This window comes from Chiloscyllium plagiosum, unplaced genomic scaffold (assembly GCF_037043375.1).
Source record: "Chiloscyllium plagiosum isolate Xiang-an unplaced genomic scaffold, Cpla_swu_hap1 HiC_scaffold_27, whole genome shotgun sequence".
Lineage (NCBI taxonomy): Eukaryota > Metazoa > Chordata > Chondrichthyes > Orectolobiformes > Hemiscylliidae > Chiloscyllium > Chiloscyllium plagiosum.
In genome coordinates, this window is record NW_028270165.1 from 39,229,585 (window position 1) to 39,248,976 (window position 19,392).

Below are 19,392 nucleotides of genomic sequence, written 5' to 3' on the forward strand. Positions count from 1 at the left end.
CGAATTCGCTAATAGCCTCCCCTAAGCGATGGCGCAACCCTCGTTGCCCCCTGTCTCTGTGGCGCAATTGGTCAGCGCGTTCGGCTGTTAACCGAAAGGTTGGTGGTTCGAGCCCACCCAGGGGCGGTGTGTTCGCTGTTATTCCTTGGTTTCAAAGCTGTGTGCTTTTGATGGGGTCAGGAAAATGTTCCCCAAACGGAAATCTTCTCCACAAAGGGGTTTCTGAATTGAATTAATTTCGAATGTCAGGGACTGCGGATGCGGAGAAGCCGAGACAAAAAGAGAAACTCGGCAGGTTTGACAGTACCTGTTGGAGAAAACAGAATCCTGAAATGGTGCCTCTGATTCTCTTTCCACGGATGTTGCCTGACCTGCTGATTTCCTCCTGCAATTTCTAGTTTTGTTTTTAACTGAAAGTTCATTTCATCTTTTGGGATGAAACACCTAAATATCTGCAAACACCGTGTGCAGATATTTAACTCTTTCGAAACACTGTGAAGTGATTGGATTCAAACAAACTCTGCGATGATTCACTCTTTCTCAGCTCCAAAGGCACACAGACCTGGGAAGTGAAGTTGTCAGTGTGGTTCTGTATTCGTGGGCCGAGTGGTTAATGCGATGGACTTGAAATCCATTGCGGTTTCCCCACGCAGGTGTGAACCCTGCCGAGTACAAAATGAGAAATGTCGTCGAAAAGAAAGGGAGCTTGCTCCCCGGCTTCTTCTTTCAGATTCAAATCAGTGGAGGGGGAAAAATATTTCACTCACATTGGGGCTGGTCGGGAATCTGCAACCCACTGCCTGTTCGGGTGGAACAAGCAGATACCCGCAGATCTTCGTTTGAGGCTGTGAGAAAAGTGTTTGGAAATGAGATTAGAACAGTGAGGGGCTTGAAATCGTGATCTAAATGAAGCAGGCACCTGAGGACAAGGGTGTTTCCTTTGCCAGTGAAAGATACTGCTTCACAAAGTTGGGCCTGTGGAAGGGAGGCAGTGACGGTGATTATCTTTGTTTGTTCACCTTGTGAAGGTTCCCATTGCTGCGCATGTCCGTGTTAACGTCAGAACTCTGCAGCATGGTTAGATATGCACAGGGCCCGGGTGCAATGGATGACGCATCTGACTCCACCTACCTGTTTGAAATGCAGCTCACAGCTTCTTCACACACCCCAATTAATCTTTCTCATTGTCCTGAAGCCGGCATACGGTTTGAATTCCCGATCTGCGGGAATGGGAATCTTTTCACTGTCTTGCGTCAGTCAGTGTCCCCGAGAACATCAGAGTCAAGAAACAGCGCTGTCAGATGAGGGGAAGCTGAAATAGCCCCACACGCTGCTCACGGGCACATTTTACTTTCCCCAACTCACCTACTCAACCACTGCGGCTCCTGGGAGTGGAAAGGAAACAATCACCAAAAGCCAGTCTTCGCTTTGTGAATCTTCAGAAAATCAGCAAACGTTCATCCCTTCGGATTTTCTATCTTGGGCTGACAGGGATGGGTTTTGTCACTCTTTTGTAGGACATTGCAAGTGGATGTTTTGCAGAAAAGCACCACAATGCAATCTGATTAATCAGGTCCTGGATGTTTTCGGTCTTTGAATGTAAGTGTTGTGCTCAACAACTTTGTTGTTCACAGTTTATAATACTTATCTTCCCAGTCCACTGTATCACTTGTTGAAAATGTTTAATTTGCGTCTTGTAATCCTTTCACTGTCTGCTAATGAGGATCGCGTTTCCGTGTTTGACCTAAATTATCTTGACCTTGCATACCTCAAGCCTCAAGCTAATTTCACGAGAAACCTTCTCCAGTTCAAAAGCCAACTGTTAATGATGGCTCTGTTTCTTGTCACGTATCCAATTTCAGATCGATGTTGTTAATGTCCCTTTTATTCCTTCAGATCCAAGTTTCGCTCACAGGGCTAGAACAGAACTGTCGCCAAATACATTTACCAATCTACGTTCATCCTATCGATTGTATTAGCATCATCAACACTTCTCATCAAAATAACTCGAGAGACTTTCATCACAATTTTCTGTGAACAGTTCCACATTAGCTTTGCTGAATGAACCCCAAATTTCTTGAAGTGGCTCCTTATTTTCGGCCCTGATTATTAATCTCTCTATGCATGGGAATGGATCCTTCCCACCCGTTCTATCTCTCATCAATGTGTGTAGTTCAGTTCGATCTCCCATCAGCCTCCTCTGTCCTGATCAAATCCAGGGGAACAGGATACGTTGGGACTATGGCGCGGACAGGAAAAGCCTAATACTCACCTTTCCTGTTAGAACCATTCCATGAGAAATTTTAGACCACAACTTTGGGCGTGTAGTTGTGGCCGAACACTTAAGGTGCTGGCGTAGAGATTCTTTGGGGCTCCCCCGCTCAGGGTGGTAACCTGCTGACTATGCTTTCTTCACTGGCGATTTTAAATGACTTCCTGTTGGCTGCATTATCGCTCAAACTTCACAAAACCCGTCTCGATAAAATCACGTTTTCTCATGTCTGGGAATTGATTGCCATGCAGGAAAATCGGGTTGTGAACAAACAACGTACCAGCCTCACAACGTCAGCTCTGTTTACCTTTCCACAGATGCTGCTCGTCCTGTTGGCTTTCTGCAGTATTCTCTGTGTTTAATCGGCACAAGTGCTGCTTTTCATTCAAGAACTTCAATCCCTGTCCTCTGGTAACTGACTCTGGTCAGTGGCAATTGATTCTTCTGATCATTAATCTGCCCATTCCCACCGCTTCTTCTCCCATCATTACCAACAGCCCCAGGAAATCTCCAGTTAACCTTCTTTGCTCCAAAGCAAACATTCCCAACCTTGGGAATGTCTCTCCAAAATGGAAATTCCTCATCTCTGGAAATGAATCATGGCGTACAATTGGGAAGAGGTTTTGGCAAAATATTGTCAGTTACGAAATGGAAAAATGTTCATGAAGCAAAACAGAAATCCCAGTCTCCAGCTTTGTGAATCTTTAGAAACTCTTTGGGAAGCGTATTTAGAGGAGAATGAAAGATGAACTGTCCGACTGAGTAGAGACAGTCCAGACACCGTCCCCTTGTTGAAGAGGCCGGGTGATTAACTCTGATGTTCTCGGGACATGAATTGATCTGAGACATTGAAAGAATTGTCGTTCCTGCACATCAGGAATTCAAACCCCTTCTCGCCTCCGAGCCAATGAGAGAACTCGGGAACAGGCAAAACACGGAAAGGCTCGAAGGGCGACGGCCCCGGAGAAAGAAAGCTAGTTCCTCCTGACATGGATGTGTCTTCAGACTGTCCCCGGTGTCTCGACAATAAATCTCCCAGGCTTTATTATGGAAAAGTAAAACTGATAGATGACAATTGTGATTCGAGGCGTGGAGGCTGAATTACGAATTCGCTAATAGCCTCCCCTAAGCGATGGCGCAACACTCGTTGTCCCCTGTCTCTGTGGCGCAATTGGTCAGCGCGTTCGGCTGTTAACCGAAAGGTTGGTGGTACGAGCCCACCCAGGGGCGGTGTGTTCGCTGTTATTCCTTGGTTTCAAAGCTGTGTGCTTTTGATGGGGTCAGGAAAATGTTCCCCAAACGGAAATCTTCTCCACAAAGGGGTTTCTGAATTGAATTAATTTCGAACGTCAGGGACTGCGGATGCGGAGGAGACAAAAAGAGAAACTCGGCAGGTTTGACAGTACCTGTCGGAGAAAACAGAATCCTGAAATGGTGCCTCTGATTCTCTTTCCACGGATGTTGCCTGACCTGCTGATTTCCTCCTGCAATTTCTAGTTTTGTTTTTAACTGAAAGTTCATTTCATCTTTTGGGATGAAACACCTAAATATCTGCAAACACCGTGTGCAGATATTTAACTCTTTCGAAACACTGTGAAGTGATTGGATTCAAACAAACTCTGCGATGATTCACTCTTTCTCAGCTCCAAAGGCACACAGACCTGGGAAGTGAAGTTGTCAGTGTGGTTCTGTATTCGTGGGCCGAGTGGTTAATGCGATGGACTTGAAATCCATTGCGGTTTCCCCACGCAGGTGTGAACCCTGCCGAGTACAAAATGAGAAATGTCGTCGAAAAGAAAGGGAGCTTGCTCCCCGGCTTCTTCTTTCAGATTCAAATCAGTGGAGGGGGAAAAATATTTCACTCACATTGGGGCTGGTCGGGAATCTGCAACCCACTGCCTGTTCGGGTGGAACAAGCAGATACCCGCAGAGCTTCGTTTGAGGCTGTGAGCAAAGTGTTTGGAAATGAGATTAGAACAGTGAGGGGCTTGAAATCGTGATCGAAATGAAGCAGGCACCTGAGGACAAGGGTGTTTCCTTTGCCAGTGAAAGATACTGCTTCACAAAGTTGGGCCTGTGGAAGGGAGGCAGTGACGGTGATTATCTTTGTTTGTTCACCTTGTGAAGGTTCCCATTGCTGCGCATGTCCGTGTTAACGTCAGAACTCTGCAGCATGGTTAGATATGCACAGGGCCCGGGTGCAATGGATGACGCATCTGACTCCACCTACCTGTTTGAAATGCAGCTCACAGCTTCTTCACACACCCCAATTAATCTTTCTCATTGTCCTGAAGCCGGCTTACGGTTTGAATTCCCGATCTGCGGGAATGGGAATCTTTTCACTGTCTTGCGTCAGTCAGTGTCCCCGAGAACATCGGAGTCAAGAAACAGCGCTGTCAGATGAGGGGAAGCTGAAATAGCCCCACACGCTGCTCACGGGCACATTTTACTTTCCCCAACTCACCGCCTCAACCACTGCAGCTCCTGGGAGTGGAAAGGAAACAATCACCAAAAGCCAGTCTTCGCTTTGTGAATCTTCAGAAAATCAGCAAACGTTCATCCCTTCGGATTTTCTATCTTGGGCTGACAGGGATGGGTTTTGTCACTCTTTTGTAGGACATTGCAAGTGGATGTTTTGCAGAAAAGCACCACAATGCAATCTGATTAATCAGGTCCTGGATGTTTTCGGTCTTTGAATGTAAGTGTTGTGCTCAACAACTTTGTTGTTCACAGTTTATAATACTTATCTTCCCAGTCCACTGTATCACTTGTTGAAAATGTTTAATTTGCGTCTTGTAATCCTTTCACTGTCTGCTAATGAGGATCGCGTTTCCGTGTTTGACCTAAATTATCTTGACCTTGCATACCTCAAGCCTCAAGCTAATTTCACGAGAAACCTTCTCCAGTTCAAAAGCCAACTGTTAATGATGGCTCTGTTTCTTGTCACGTATCCAATTTCAGATCGATGTTGTTAATGTCCCTTTTATTCCTTCAGATCCAAGTTTCGCTCACAGGGCTAGAACAGAACTGTCGCCAAATACATTTACCAATCTACGTTCATCCTATCGATTGTATTAGCATCATCAACACTTCTCATCAAAATAACTCGAGAGACTTTCATCACAATTTTCTGTGAACAGTTCCACATTAGCTTTGCTGAATGAACCCCAAATTTCTTGAAGTGGCTCCTTATTTTCGGCCCTGATTATTAATCTCTCTATGCATGGGAATGGATCCTTCCCACCCGTTCTATCTCTCATCAATGTGTGTAGTTCAGTTCGATCTCCCATCAGCCTCCTCTGTCCTGATCAAATCCAGGGGAACAGAATACGTTGGGACTATGGCGCGGACAGGAAAAGCCTAATACTCACCTTTCCTGTTAGAACCATTCCATGAGAAATTTTAGACCACAACTTTGGGCGTGTAGTTGTGGCCGAACACTTAAGGTGCTGGCGTAGAGATTCTTTGGGGCTCCCCCGCTCAGGGTGGTAACCTGCTGACTATGCTTTCTTCACTGGCGATTTTAAATGACTTCCTGTTGGCTGCATTATCGCTCAAACTTCACAAAACCCGTCTCGATAAAATCACGTTTTCTCATGTCTGGGAATTGATTGCCATGCAGGAAAATCGGGTTGTGAACAAACAACGTACCAGCCTCCCAACGTCAGCTCTGTTTACCTTTCCACAGATGCTGCTCGTCCTGTTGGCTTTCTGCAGTATTCTCTGTGTTTAATCGGCACAAGTGCTGCTTTTCATTCAAGAACTTCAATCCCTGTCCTCTGGTAACTGACTCTGGTCAGTGGCAATTGATTCTTCTGATCATTAATCTGCCCATTCCCACCGCTTCTTCTCCCATCATTACCAACAGCCCCAGGAAATCTCCAGTTAACCTTCTTTGCTCCAAAGCAAACATTCCCAACCTTGGGAATGTCTCTCCAAAATGGAAATTCCTCATCTCTGGAAATGAATCATGGCGTACAATTGGGAAGAGGTTTTGGCAAAATATTGTCAGTTACGAAATGGAAAAATGTTCATGAAGCAAAACAGAAATCCCAGTCTCCAGCTTTGTGAATCTTTAGAAACTCTTTGGGAAGCGTATTTAGAGGAGAATGAAAGATGAACTGTCCGACTGAGTAGAGACAGTCCAGACACCGTCCCCTTGTTGAAGAGGCCGGGTGATTAACTCTGATGTTCTCGGGACATGAATTGATCTGAGACATTGAAAGAATTGTCGTTCCTGCACATCAGGAATTCAAACCCCTTCTCGCCTCCGAGCCAATGAGAGAACTCGGGAACAGGCAAAACACGGAAAGGCTCGAAGGGCGACGGCCCCGGAGTAAGAAAGCTCGTTCCTCCTGACATGGATGTGTGTCCAGCCTGTCCCCGGTGTCTCCACAATAAATCTCCCAGGCTTTATTATGGAAAAGTAAAACTGATAGACGACAACTGGAATTCGAGGCCGGGAGGCTGACCTATGAATTCAATAATAGCCTCCCCTAAGTGATGGCGCAACCCATGTCATCGCCTGTCTCTGTGGCGCAATTAGTCAGCGCGTTCGGCTGTTAACCGAAAGGTTGGTGGTTCAGAGCCCACCCAGAGGCGATGCCCGTCTCGCTGCCTGTCTCTTTAGCACGCCACCCTGTTCCCTGGCCAACATCTCTGTCTCAGGCATGCAGCAGTGTTCCAGCAAAGCTCCGCTCCAGATGGAAGACCAGCGCCTCATTTTCCGTTTGGAATCCTCCAGTCTTCAAGATCGAGTTCAATATTATTTGGATCCGAACTCCCGCATGCCCTTGATCCCTACTACACCCACACGAGGCCGTGTTATCACATCGTCTGCTGTTACACACGACTTATTGTTCGCCAGGAATAGTCTCCATGAACAGTTAGTCAAACCCGACACAGATCGTTATTCTCTCCTTTGTCCCTCCAATGTTCTCCCTCTGAACTAGTGGCAAAGAGAGCAATGTGGATTGATATCCCTGAGCCAGCTCTATGTCCCATCTCCAGGAACCGGGTCTCTCCACTGGCGGATAATTAAACCACTTTGTTGTTGCGTTGACGTGAGGAGATTGTATAAATATAAACTTTTCTAAATCCCCACCTTCCGTTGATTGAACTGTGAGTTCACTCTGAATCACAACACGTGTCACAGCGCAATTTGAGGCCCACATTAGTTCTGCTGGTTCTACACAGCAAGTAAATGAGAGTCTCTATTCGTATCATTCTCTTGCCTTCGCCCTGTAAATCTCCACATTGTTACTTTGGACATGACCACCGAATGCCCTTTTGTGTTCTTGAATCTGCCTCCTTGTCACGGTCGGACAGGGACAAGAAAGTGTTCTTCCTAATGTCGCTTTTACTTTTTTTACCAAATGCCTTGAAATCTCTGACAATTTTTTGGGAAATTGAAAGGATTCTCATTCCTGCACATGAGGTTGAATTGATTTAATTTCTAACGTAAAGGACTGCGGATGCTGAGAATCAGAGACACAAAGAGGAGCTGCTGGAGAAACTCAGCAGGTTTGGCAGTACCTGTGGGAGAAAACAGAGTTCTGAAATATTGTCTCTGATTCTCTTTCCACCGATGGTGCCTGACCTGCTGGGTTGCTCCTGCAATTTCTGTTTTTGCTTTTAACTGAAAGTTTATTTCATCTTTCGTGATGAAACAACCAGACTCGCCATGTGCAGATATGTAACCCTTTCGAAACCTGTGAAGTGATTGTATTCAAACAAACCCAGCAATAACTCACTATTTCTCAGCTCCACAGGCAGAGAGACCTGGGAAATGAAGCTGTCAGTGTGGTTCTTTGTTCGTGGGTAGAGTGGTTAATACGATGGATTTGAGATCGATTGCGGTTTCCCCACGCAGGTGTGAACCTTGCCGACGACAGTTGAGAAATGTCGTCAAAAAGAAAGGAAGACTGTTCCCCGGTTTCTTCTTTAAGGTTCACATCAGTGGAGGGGTTGGAAATCTGCAACCCATTGCCTGTCAGGGTGGAACAAGCAGATACCCACAGAGCTACTTTTGAGGCTATGAGCCAAGTGTTTGGAAATGAGACGAGAACAGTGAGGGGCGTGAAGTCGTGATCGAAATGAAGCAGGCACCTGAGGACGAATGTGTTTTATTTGCCAGTGAAAGATACTGCTTCACCAAGTTGGGACAATGGAAGGTAAGCAGTGACGGTGATTATCTTTGGCTGTTCCTCTTGTGAATGTTCCCATTGCTGCGCATGTCCGTGTTAACGTCAGAACTCAGCAGCATGGCGGGGTCAGGTACGCACAGGGCCGGGGGCGCAATGGATGAGGCATCTGACTCCACCTACCTCTTTGAAATGCAGCTCACAGCTTCTTCACACACCCCAATTAATCTTTCTCATTGTCCTGAAGCCGGCATACGGTTTGAATTCCTGATTTGCGGGAATGGGAATCTTTTCACTGTCTCGGGTCAGTAAGTGTCCCTGAGAACATCAGAGTCACGTCACAGCGCTGTCAGAGGAGGGGAAGCTGAAATCGCTCCACACGCTGCTCATGGACATATTTCACTTTCTCCAACTCACCTCCCCAACCACTGCGGCTCCTGGGAGTGGAAAGGGAACAAACACCAAAACCCAGTCTCAGCTTTGTAAATCTTCAGGAAATTAGAAATCTGTTCATCCTGTTGGATCTTGCATCCTGGCCTGACAGCGTTGATTTTAAATGGCTGTCCAGTTAGTGCCGATTCGTTTTGGCTGAAAAAAATATTCCTTATCTCATCCCAGCATTTCTTGCCACAGAGAACTGTGCGGCAGAGTTCATGTATATATTTCCTTGTATGGTATTTTGTAAATAACATTCGTTTGCGGGTTGTTTGTATAGGCTATTCCAGGTTCATTAGCCGCTGTTTAAGTGTGTTGGTAGGTTTGTGGGCTACCATGATGCTGAGAGCGTTGAGTTGTCTGGACATCATTTCCCAGATGTCTTTTATGTAAAGTAATGTGGCTAGGGTTTCTGCACACGTTGTGTCTGCTTGTGTCAGTTTGTTGATGTGAAATCGACACACTGGGTTTATTGGGTAGGCAAAAGTGCGGATTGCAGATGCTGGAAACCAGAGTTTAGATCAGAGTGGTGCTGGAAAAGCACAGCAGGTCAGACAGCTTCCGAGGAGCAGGAAAATCGACTTTTCGGGCAAAAGCCCTTCATCAGGAATGGAAGCAGGACGCCTCCAGGGCGGAGAGATAAATTGGGGGGTGGAGGTGTGCTGGGCCGAAGGTAGCAAACAGTACAATAGGTGAATGGGGGTGGGGATGGAGGTGAAAGGTCAGAGAGGAGGGTAGAGCGAATAAGTGGGAAGGGAGATTGGCAGGTAGGACAGGTCATGAGGATAGCACTGTGCTGGAAGTTTGGAACTGAAGTAAGGTGTGGGGAGGGGAAATGAGGAAACTGGTGAAGTCTACATTAATGTTCTGGGTTTGAATTTATCCGAGGCGGAAGATGGGGCGTTCTTCCTCCAGGCATCGGGTGGGGAGGGAGCGGCGATGGAGGAGGCCCAGGACCTGCATGTCCTCGGCAGAGTGGGAGGGGGTGTTGAAATGTTGGGCCAGAGAGCGATGGGGTTGATTGTTGCGGGTGTCCCGGAAATATCCCCTCAAGCGCCGTGACTGGACTCTGCGAGGAGTCTCCAGCCTCCCCAATGTAGAGGAGACCGCATCGGGAGAAATGGATACAAGAAATGACATTGTTGGATGCACAGGTGAAAGCTTGCTGACGACCGCGGCCCAGGTTCGATTTCCGGGCAGGAAAGTAATTTTTAGGAGAGCTGACAAGCGGAATCCGCATCTCCCTGGTGGTCTAGTGGTTAGGATTTGGCGCTCTCACCGCCGTGGCCCGGGTTCGATTCCCGGTCAGGGAAAACATTTTCAGCGGTGCAGGCTACCCATTCTTCTTAAATGCGCTGTGTAATTATTTATAGTCGTTCCTGGGTGCTGCAGTGTGTCGTGGCTCGTTGAAATAGTGTCCTGATTCAGATTTGTTTGTTTGTGGAGGGATGATTGCTTCTGTAGTTCAGTACTTGGTTCGTATGCGTTGTTTTCCTGTAGACGCTGTTTTGAATTTACCATTGACTGTTCGCTCTACTGTGACATCTAGAAATGGCACTTTGTTGTTGTTCTCCTCTTTTGTGAATTTTATGTCAGCGAGGATATTGTTGATGGTGTTGTAGGTTTCCTCTAATTTGTTTCATTTTTTGATGACAAAAGTGTCATCACTGTCGTGGACCCAAAGTTTGGGTGGATCGTTGGAAGGGCTGTTTGTTCGAGTCTCTGCATTATTGCTTCTGCTCGGAATCCTGATACTGGTGGTTTCATGGGTATTTCGTTGATTTGTTTGGAGGGCTTGTTACTGAATATGAAGTGGGTGGTAAGACACAGTTCTACGAGGTTGACAGTGCTATCTTTGCTGATGAAGTTGGTGCTGTGTTTGTGTCTCTGGTTCTTCGAGTAGTGTCTTCAGTTTTGTTTGGCCAAGTTGATGTTAATGGATGTGAACAGGGCTGCTATGTCAAAGGACAGCATTATTCCATCCTCTTCTATCTTAGTGTCTTTAGTGTTCAGGAATTCTTGGATGGAGTAAATGGAGTGGCGTGAATCTTCGACTTGGTGTTTTCAGTGGAGGCCTTTGACTAGTCTGCATATTGGTGTTCCAAATGGTGAGGCTTTGGGGCTGAGGGGGGCTCCTGGTTTGAAGAGGAGAACAACAACAAAGTCCCATTCTTAGATGTCACAGTAGAGCGAACAGTCAATGGGGAACTTCAAACTAGCATCTACAGAAAAACAACACACACAAACCAAATTCTTAACCACAGAAACAATCATCCCAACACCCACAAACGTTGCTGCATCAGGACGTTATTTCAACGAGCCACTACACACTGCAGCACAGAGAAACTACGAAGAGCAGAAGAGAAATACGTATATAGTGTATTTAAGGAGAACGGGTACCCAATAAACCCAGTCCGCCGATTTCTCATTGATGCTTCCAAGCTGACTTTCAAAAATTCGTTTGTCTCTCCATTCTTTCCTGTTTGTTTTTTGTGGGTTTTGAAAGCTTTCGCGATCCTCTGACTGAGTATTTGAGTTGGGAAGTTATGTTGTGGCTGTACAGGACATTGGTTAGACCACTTTTGGAATATTGTGTGCAATTCTGGTCTCCCTCCTATCAGAAGGATATTGTGAAATTTGAAAGGGTTCTGAAGCACCAGTGGGTCCACAGAGGGGGAGAGGCCCTTCTGCTGCCCTGAGTGCGGGAAGGCCTTCAGTGATTCCTCTGCCTGCTGCCGCAACAGTTGGTCCACACCGGGGAAGGCTGTTCTCCGGCCCCAAGTGCGAGATGGCCTTCAGCAGTTCTTCCCACCTGCTGAGACACCAATGGGTCCACACTGAGGAGAGGCCGTTCTTCTGCCCCGAGTGTAGGAAGGGCTTTGCTCTTTCCTCCGACCTGCTGGCCCATTGGTGAGTCCACATGGGGGAGTGGTCGTTCAGTTGCCCTAAGTGCAGGAAGTCCTTCAGCAATTCCTCAGCCCTGCTGAGGCACCAGTCCGTCCACACCGGGGAGAAGCCGTTCTCCTGCCCCGAGTGTGGGAAGGGCTTTATCCGCTCCTCCACACTGCGGAAGCATCAGCTGGTCCACACGGGGGCGGCGGGGGGGGGGGGTGGGTGAGGCCATTCTGCTGACCTGAGTGCGGGAAGGCCTTCAGCAATTCCTCCACCCTGCTGAAACACCTGTGTGTCCTTCAGCAGTGGGAGGCCCTTCAGCTGGCCCGAGTGTGGGAAGAGGTTCATGTTTGCTTGCAACTTGCGGAAGCACCAGCGTGGGCACTGCTGCTCATTGAGTCCGGGACTGCACATTGCCAATGAAATGATCCAAATAAACCTCAGACCGCAAGACCATCGGATCAGAAGTTAGGCCATTGGGCACGTCGAGTCTACTCTGCCATTCGTTAGAGACAAAATTAGTGCAGATGAGATTAGCTACAGGAAACAGGCCATTTGTCCCAACAAGTCCACACAAACCCTCCGAAGAGTAACCCATCCACACCCATTTCCCTCTAACTAATGTACCTAACTCTATGGGCAATTAAGCATGGCCAATCAACATGACCTGCACATCTTTGGTTTATGTAAGAAGACAGGATCACCCAGAGAAAACCCATGCAGACACTGGGAGATTGTGCAAACTCCTCACAGACAGCTATCCAAGGCTGGAGTCAAACCTGGGTCCCGTGCGCTGTGAGGCTGCAGTGGTAACCACTGAGCCACTACATATTGCAACCCGAAGTTGCAAGCAGGAGGTTGTGAGAATACAACCTCAGAATGTGGAGTAGTCAGCGTTTTGGGTATTAACCCTTCTTCAGGACTGAAACGTTAACTTCTCCATGAGAAACGATTTATGGGAATGATGCTGGGGGTTGTAGGGTTTGAGCTCCAGGAAGAGGCTGAATAGGCTGGAGCTGTTTTACCTGGAGCATCGGAGGCAGAGGAGTGACCTAATAGAGGTTACAAAATCATGAGGGGCATGGACAGGGTAATAGACAAGGTCTTTTCTCAGGGGTGGGGGAGTCCAGAACTAGAGGGCATAGGTTTAGGGTGAGAGGCGAAATATATTAAAGGGACAACGTCTTCATGCAGGGGGTGGTACATATATGAAATGAGCTGCCAGAATATATGGGTCAGGTGCTGTCAAATTGGACTAGATTAATTTAGGATATCAGGTCAGCATGGACAAGTTGGACCGAAGGGTCTGTTTCCATGCTGTACGTGTCTCTGACTACTGGTACTGATGTAATTTTAAAATAGGGTCCAAGTAACTTTGAATAGTTCAATCTTATTGAGCTCACTTCCTGAAAAGTTTCAAATCAATCATCTGAGCGATACTGTTTAAACATGCTAAGTTGGACAAAGTATCCCATCAAGTTCAACACAAACCCGGAGTTGAAGAAGTCAGAACACCAAGGGGACCAAAACTGATCACAATATTCCAGGTGCAACCTCATCAACGTCCTGTATAACTACAACATAACTTGCCAACATCTATACTCAATTCCCTAATTGATGAAGGCCAGTGTGCTGAAATCTTTCTTCACTGCCTTGTGTACCGATGTTGTCAGAGATATAGGACCTACTTTAAACTGATCCACAATCCAGCTACTGGGAGCCCAGAAGCAGAGTAGTGCTGCGTGAGTGTGCTGGGCACATAACCCAGAGGTCGATGGGTAAAAACCATGTGATGCTTCTGCCCAATATCTCCGTAAGCTGCTTTCATTTACAATGGTGCTCTGTTCTGTATGTTGCCTTTGCATCTGCTTCCCAAAGCTTCTTCAGTGGAGGAGTGGCAGCTGGAGCCCAGGAGTTCAACGACCCGCCGGAGCTTGAGGAAGGTCCAAGCTCCAAGAAGCGGGGGGTAAGGCTGGAGGCTGGATTTGCTCAAGGCTTGTATTTTTAACTCATTTAAATGGTACCTACTGTATGGGGCTATGGTTTACATTAAAACCGGAGGATCATATCAGAGTGTTTATATTTAGCAGCGGTAGTTGGTAAAATACACTCCCTGGAGGAGCACCTTCTATGATGCTGCATTTCTTGCTTTATGCCCTTCCCCTATTTCTTATCTCCCAGCTTGGTTTTATGTTTTTTTTGGTTAAATTTAATTTCATATTAATCAGACTGGGTATTGATTGTGTGCTATTAATTTGCTTCTTCGAATATTGAAAGTCAAAATTAATGGTGTAATTTCATTTCTGATGTCAGAGTTTGACATTGAATGTGCAGATGTGAATACCAGTAAGTTGTGAAAATACATCAAGAACTTGTGGTTTTTAACAAAAAGAGCAGTTCACTGATATTCATGGCATTGTCTTATTTGGGAGTGATGATTCAAATCTGACCAACAAACCGTTTCATGCAGTCACCCAATTTAGTTAAAATTTTCATTAATTTAAATAAAGAAAAGAACTCTGGCAGGCTAAGATTTATGCAATCTATTTATAAGATTATGTCCATTGCTTGCAATATGGTCTCATCCACATTGGGGAAACTAGACGCCAACTCGCGGAACGTTTCAGGGAACAGCTCTGGGACACTAAAACTAAACGACCGACGCCCTGTGGCTGAACGCTTTAGCTCGCTCTCCCGTTCCGCCAAGGACATACAAGTCCTGGGCTGCCTCCAATGCCAAACTCTTGCTCCCCGACGCTTGTAAGAAAAACACCTCACCTTCTGACTTGGGACCCTCCAACCACATGGTATCAATGTAGATTTCATCAGTTTTCTCATTTCCACTCCCCAACCTTGTCCCAGATCCAATCTTCCAATTCGACACCAACCTCTTGACCTGTCATAGCTGTCCACCTTGCTTCTCACCTATCTGCTCCACCATCATCTCTGACCTATTACCATCAATCCCTACCTCCATCTACCTATTGCATTCCCAGCTGCCATTCATCCAGCCCCACTTCCTTCCCATTTACCTCTCAGCCCCCTTGGGCCACCCTTTATTCCTGATGAAGAGCTTATGCTCCAAACCAAGACTGTTATGAAACATCATTCTCAACAAATAGGAAATAGCTCCCAAGTCAGATTTCATTCCCTCTTCTGTTTCCCAGTTCTTTCAGAAATAAGAAATATCTTTTTCTTCCACTAGAAAGTGATCTTCCACTTTGCGCTGTCTGAAGTGTTATGCCACATTATTACTTCAGCCACCTTTTAAGAATCGTTTCAACCTGTTTTTCTAACAATTGTGGAGGTGACCAAAAGCAAACATTTCACTCCTCCTCAATGCCCCATTTCTCCTCCTATGAACCACTTTGTCATGTTGTCTATGTTACAAGCAGCCGAGTGCACTTGGTTTCTGAATTGAAATTTGGCCATTGAAGTGATCAGAATTAATATATATCGATGGATAGCTGTGTCTGCACTAACTGTAATTATCCACCAATACGATGTCCTTTGTTCCACCAAAACTGGAAACAATGATTTGTGATTATATTGCAGTCGGATGTAGAAAGTCATCCCAGCGATCTTCACGTTATTATAGTTTACTGTGGCCATACAGCATTGCGAGGCAGTTTGATGTGACTAAAACTTGGATGGAAAGAATGTAGATTGATGAGAAGGCAAGATGGCAGTGTCTCTGGCCACAATCGATCTGTCTGGCTTGATTATATGAGTGGCGGCTCTTCAAGAGCAACTTCCACTCCATCACTTCAACCAGCAAGAGGAGATAAGTGTGAACACAACATTCCAAGTGTGACATATACGCATTGCTTCGATGTTATTGATCAAAATCCTGGAACTCGCTCCTGAACCTTTATTATAGACCACATCATATTTGTGAAGTAATTTAAGAGGTAGCTCACCAGCACTTTTTCAAGAACGGTTTGGGAAGACTTGCTGGCAGAGCCAATGATATGCACATGATATTGGAAACAGTCTAATCGTATGGATAGATGATTGGCTAACCAATGATACAGGAGGGATAAGGGGCATGCTCAGGATCGCAACTTACAACTAGCAACGTTCCACAGGGATCAGTGCTGGGGCACAAAATTATTTACTATATTTATATGAATTACTTGGATAAGTAAAGTGAATGTACTATTGCCAAGACTGCAGTAGATACAGTTGATTAGAATGCAGGTGGTAAGGATGACATGAACTCTTCATCCAAGTTCAGTGAGTAATCGGGAAGGCAAAAGGGAGATTGGCCTTTAAATGGAGTACAAAAGTAGGGAGGTTATAGTGAACTTCCGCCTGGAGGTTTTGATTGAAAGTGCAGTGAAGATTCAACCAGCTGACAGTGGATCTGAATCACATGTAGATCAGACCAGGTTTGGACAGCAGGAAACCAGATAAGTTTTTACAACAAATCACAACGATTTCATCATTTGACTCTTAATTCCAGATTTATATTGAATTCAGATTCCACCATCTGCCGTGGCAGGTTTTGAACCCAAGTCCCGTGAACATTACCTGGGTGAATGGTCTGGTGACAATAAAGTGGCCATCGCCTCCCCTGAACACATTGGCATATTGTGTTCAGAGGTAACAAAGGAGCAAGAGGTTTCAGCAGCTGCTAAGTTGTTGATATTACACAAGGGAACATCAGCACTCTCAGTAATGGCACATACTGAAGCCAGGGCCTTGTATCAGAGGTAAGGGCTCGGGATCCACAAGAAATAGGAACAGCAATACGCCATTCAGCCTCTTGAGCCTGCTCCTCCATTCAGTAGGATCGTGCCTGATCTGGCATTCGCCATATCCACTTTCCTGCCCTTTTCCTGTAACTGTTCATCCCCCGACTGATCACGAATCTATCGATCCTAGTTTTAAATGTGACAAGAAGGATGTCAACAGAGTTACTGGGGTTGGGGGAGGGGCGGGGGTGCTCAGGTCGAACTTGGGGTCTAAAACAATGGCTTCACACTTCACAATATTTAACTAAGGGAATGTTTATGGTTATCCAATGCTGGAAATTGGGCAGACATTCAGATGAAATTATTGGTAAATAATGAATGACAGAGGAGTCGGGAGAGAAGTGGTGTTCAGGCACAGTTGGATATCACCAGTATAGATGCCAACACCAGCTGCTACGGTTAAATAAATAAGAACGGAAGACACTAAAAGCAGACCCTCCCAGAGGATACAGCGATGTTGGAGAGGGTCAGTACTGTCATTAACCCTGATCAAGGCTGTCCGCAGGTCGACGAGGGAATGTTTATCCCTGTCACCGTTACAAAGGATGTCAAATATGACCTTGATAAGAACTGTTTCAGGGGTAGAATCCAGACTCGAGGGCTTTAAACACAGAATTCTGGAAAAGCTGGGAATGGCTTATTCAACAATGTTACATCCAAACCAACACTTCCATTGGTGCGATAATTATAGAAGTGTTTTGGTTTTTATTTAGATGATTCTCAGCAATACTGAGTAAGAAGCAACAAAATTAACACAAGAAATATTGCAATTCCTACAATATGCCTGCTCCCAATAGGAGACCACCTGGTGTTCACTTAACTGTCTGCAAGGAGCAATATTGGAAAGGAATTATCCAGTTCATAGCTATAAGAGGGGAGACACAGACTGCTTGATACAAAGGGCGGGAGTAGGCCACTCGGCCCTACGAGCCTGCTGCAACATTCAAAAAGATCATGGCTGATCTGAAAACAACCTCAGCTCTCCATTCCTCCACATCCCCGACAATCTGTCACCCACTTGGTTAGCAAGAACCTGTCTACATCTGCCTTAAAGATTTTGAATTCACTGCCTTTTGAGGAAGACACACAACCATCAGAAAGAAAGAAAAATCATCCTCATTTTTGTCTTCTACTTTTAAAATATGACCCTCTATTTTCAGATATTAAGATAGGGATACAAGCTGCATTCAAATAATACCTGTGGTACAGTTAACTATCTCAAAGTGCTTCACGTGAACATAATGAGAATTCCTTTAAAAATCACAAGAGTGGAGCACAGATTAGGACAGGTGGCCAAAGACTTGGTCAAAGGGGCAGGTTTAGGGCAATCTTTTAAACAGGTTCAATTTCCCAAACATCTGAGGACTAAGACATAAAGAGCAAACACAAAATAGCAAAGGATGGGAAACAACAGTGTGGACATAATGTCACAGGATGAGTAATCCAGGGAACATGAGTTCAAATCCCACCACAGCAAGAGGTGAGATGTGAATAATTCAAATCATAAATGGGGAACACAAAATTAGTCTCAGTATGGTATCGATGGCACTGACGTCAATTGTCATAAAAGCCCATGTTCACCAATGTCCTTTCAGGAGGGAAACTGCCATGCTTACCTGGTCTGGCTTACATGTGACTCCAGACACACAGCAATGTGGTTGACTCTTAAATTGCCCTCTGAATTGGCATAAGCAAGACACCTTGCACTTAAGGATGGATAACAAACATCAACCTTGTTAAAGTGTCAGAACAGAAATTGCTGGAGAAACTCAGCCAGTCTGGCAACACCGGTGGAGAGAGAGAGAGAAAGAAACAGAGTCAATATCCTGGCCTGAGTCCAGAACAGTTGTGAAGAAGGGTCACAGCACTTGAAATGCTAACTCTGCTTCTCGCTCCACTTGTGCTTCCAGTCATATTGAGTTTCTCCAGCAATTGGTGCATTTTTGTGTTTCAGATCTCCAGCATTGCAGTTCTTTATTACATTGACTTAGGGAAGCTCAAATCCGATAAAAGAATAAAGCAGAAGGGCTGGAATTACTCAGCAGGTCTGGCAGCAGCTATGGAGATAAAAACAGTTAGTTCTTCGGGTTATTGAATGATCTTACATCGGGGACAAACTTTTGGCAAGCTGCAAGAGTAAAAGGCACTGGTGTAACTTCAACATGTGGGAGAACTCTCTCAGCCATGGAGGTCAGACTGACTCAGCATTCTGGTCCTGCTCATTACCTGTTAACTTCTCCATTTGTTGTTCTTGTTATATTTCTACATGGTTGACACATTCCTATGTTTTAAAATGCTATTCCAAACTGACAGGAATTTTCCATGTAAGTCATCATACATTAGAGGGTTTGGAACGTGAATGTAACTTTTAAACAAAAAGTATTTATTCATGCATGGGGTGTGGGCATCGCTGGCAATGCTTGCATTTATACCATCCTTAACCACCCTGTGGTTGGTTGGAAAGGTGAATGAAGGTGTCTGAGATTGTCTTGATCAGCACAGCAATCTCAAAGATGGGTGTGCTCAGGTAGAAGTACCCTCCACTCCCACAGCAAGTCTGCATTCACTTCAATTACAGATGCCATCTCACACTCCCAGGAAAAGGACAGCATGGGATTACAATCAGAATAAAGCTTCCTCTACTCTTAAATTGAAAGTGAGGCTACCTCAACACTGTCCCCAACAAACACTGTCAAGACAGAGAGAGCATTGGGTTAGATATAGAGTAAAACTCCCTCTACACTTCCCCATTCATTCAGTCCCTGGACAATGACAGCAAAGGGTTAAATAAACAGTAGAGCTTCTTCCATTATGACTGACACTTAGTACGTTCTACACCAATCCTCAAGGATAATTCAGAACTGAGCCTATTATCTGGTACTGAATTCACACA

The 19,392-nt window shown here is 45.6% G+C and overlaps 1 protein-coding gene and 2 non-coding genes across 3 annotated transcripts in view; 2 read left to right on the forward strand and 1 right to left on the reverse strand.

Annotated features, from left to right (window-relative positions):
• Positions 1–19,392, reverse strand: part of LOC148143683 (uncharacterized) — a 98,474-nt gene that overhangs the window by 56,714 nt on the left and 22,368 nt on the right. The gene's annotated exons all lie outside the window — the stretch shown is intronic.
• trnan-guu (transfer RNA asparagine (anticodon GUU)) lies at positions 53–126 on the forward strand. Its single transcript has one exon. It is a non-coding gene; the product is annotated as a tRNA-Asn (tRNA).
• On the forward strand, positions 10,092–10,163 carry trnae-cuc (transfer RNA glutamic acid (anticodon CUC)). Its single transcript has one exon. It is a non-coding gene; the product is annotated as a tRNA-Glu (tRNA).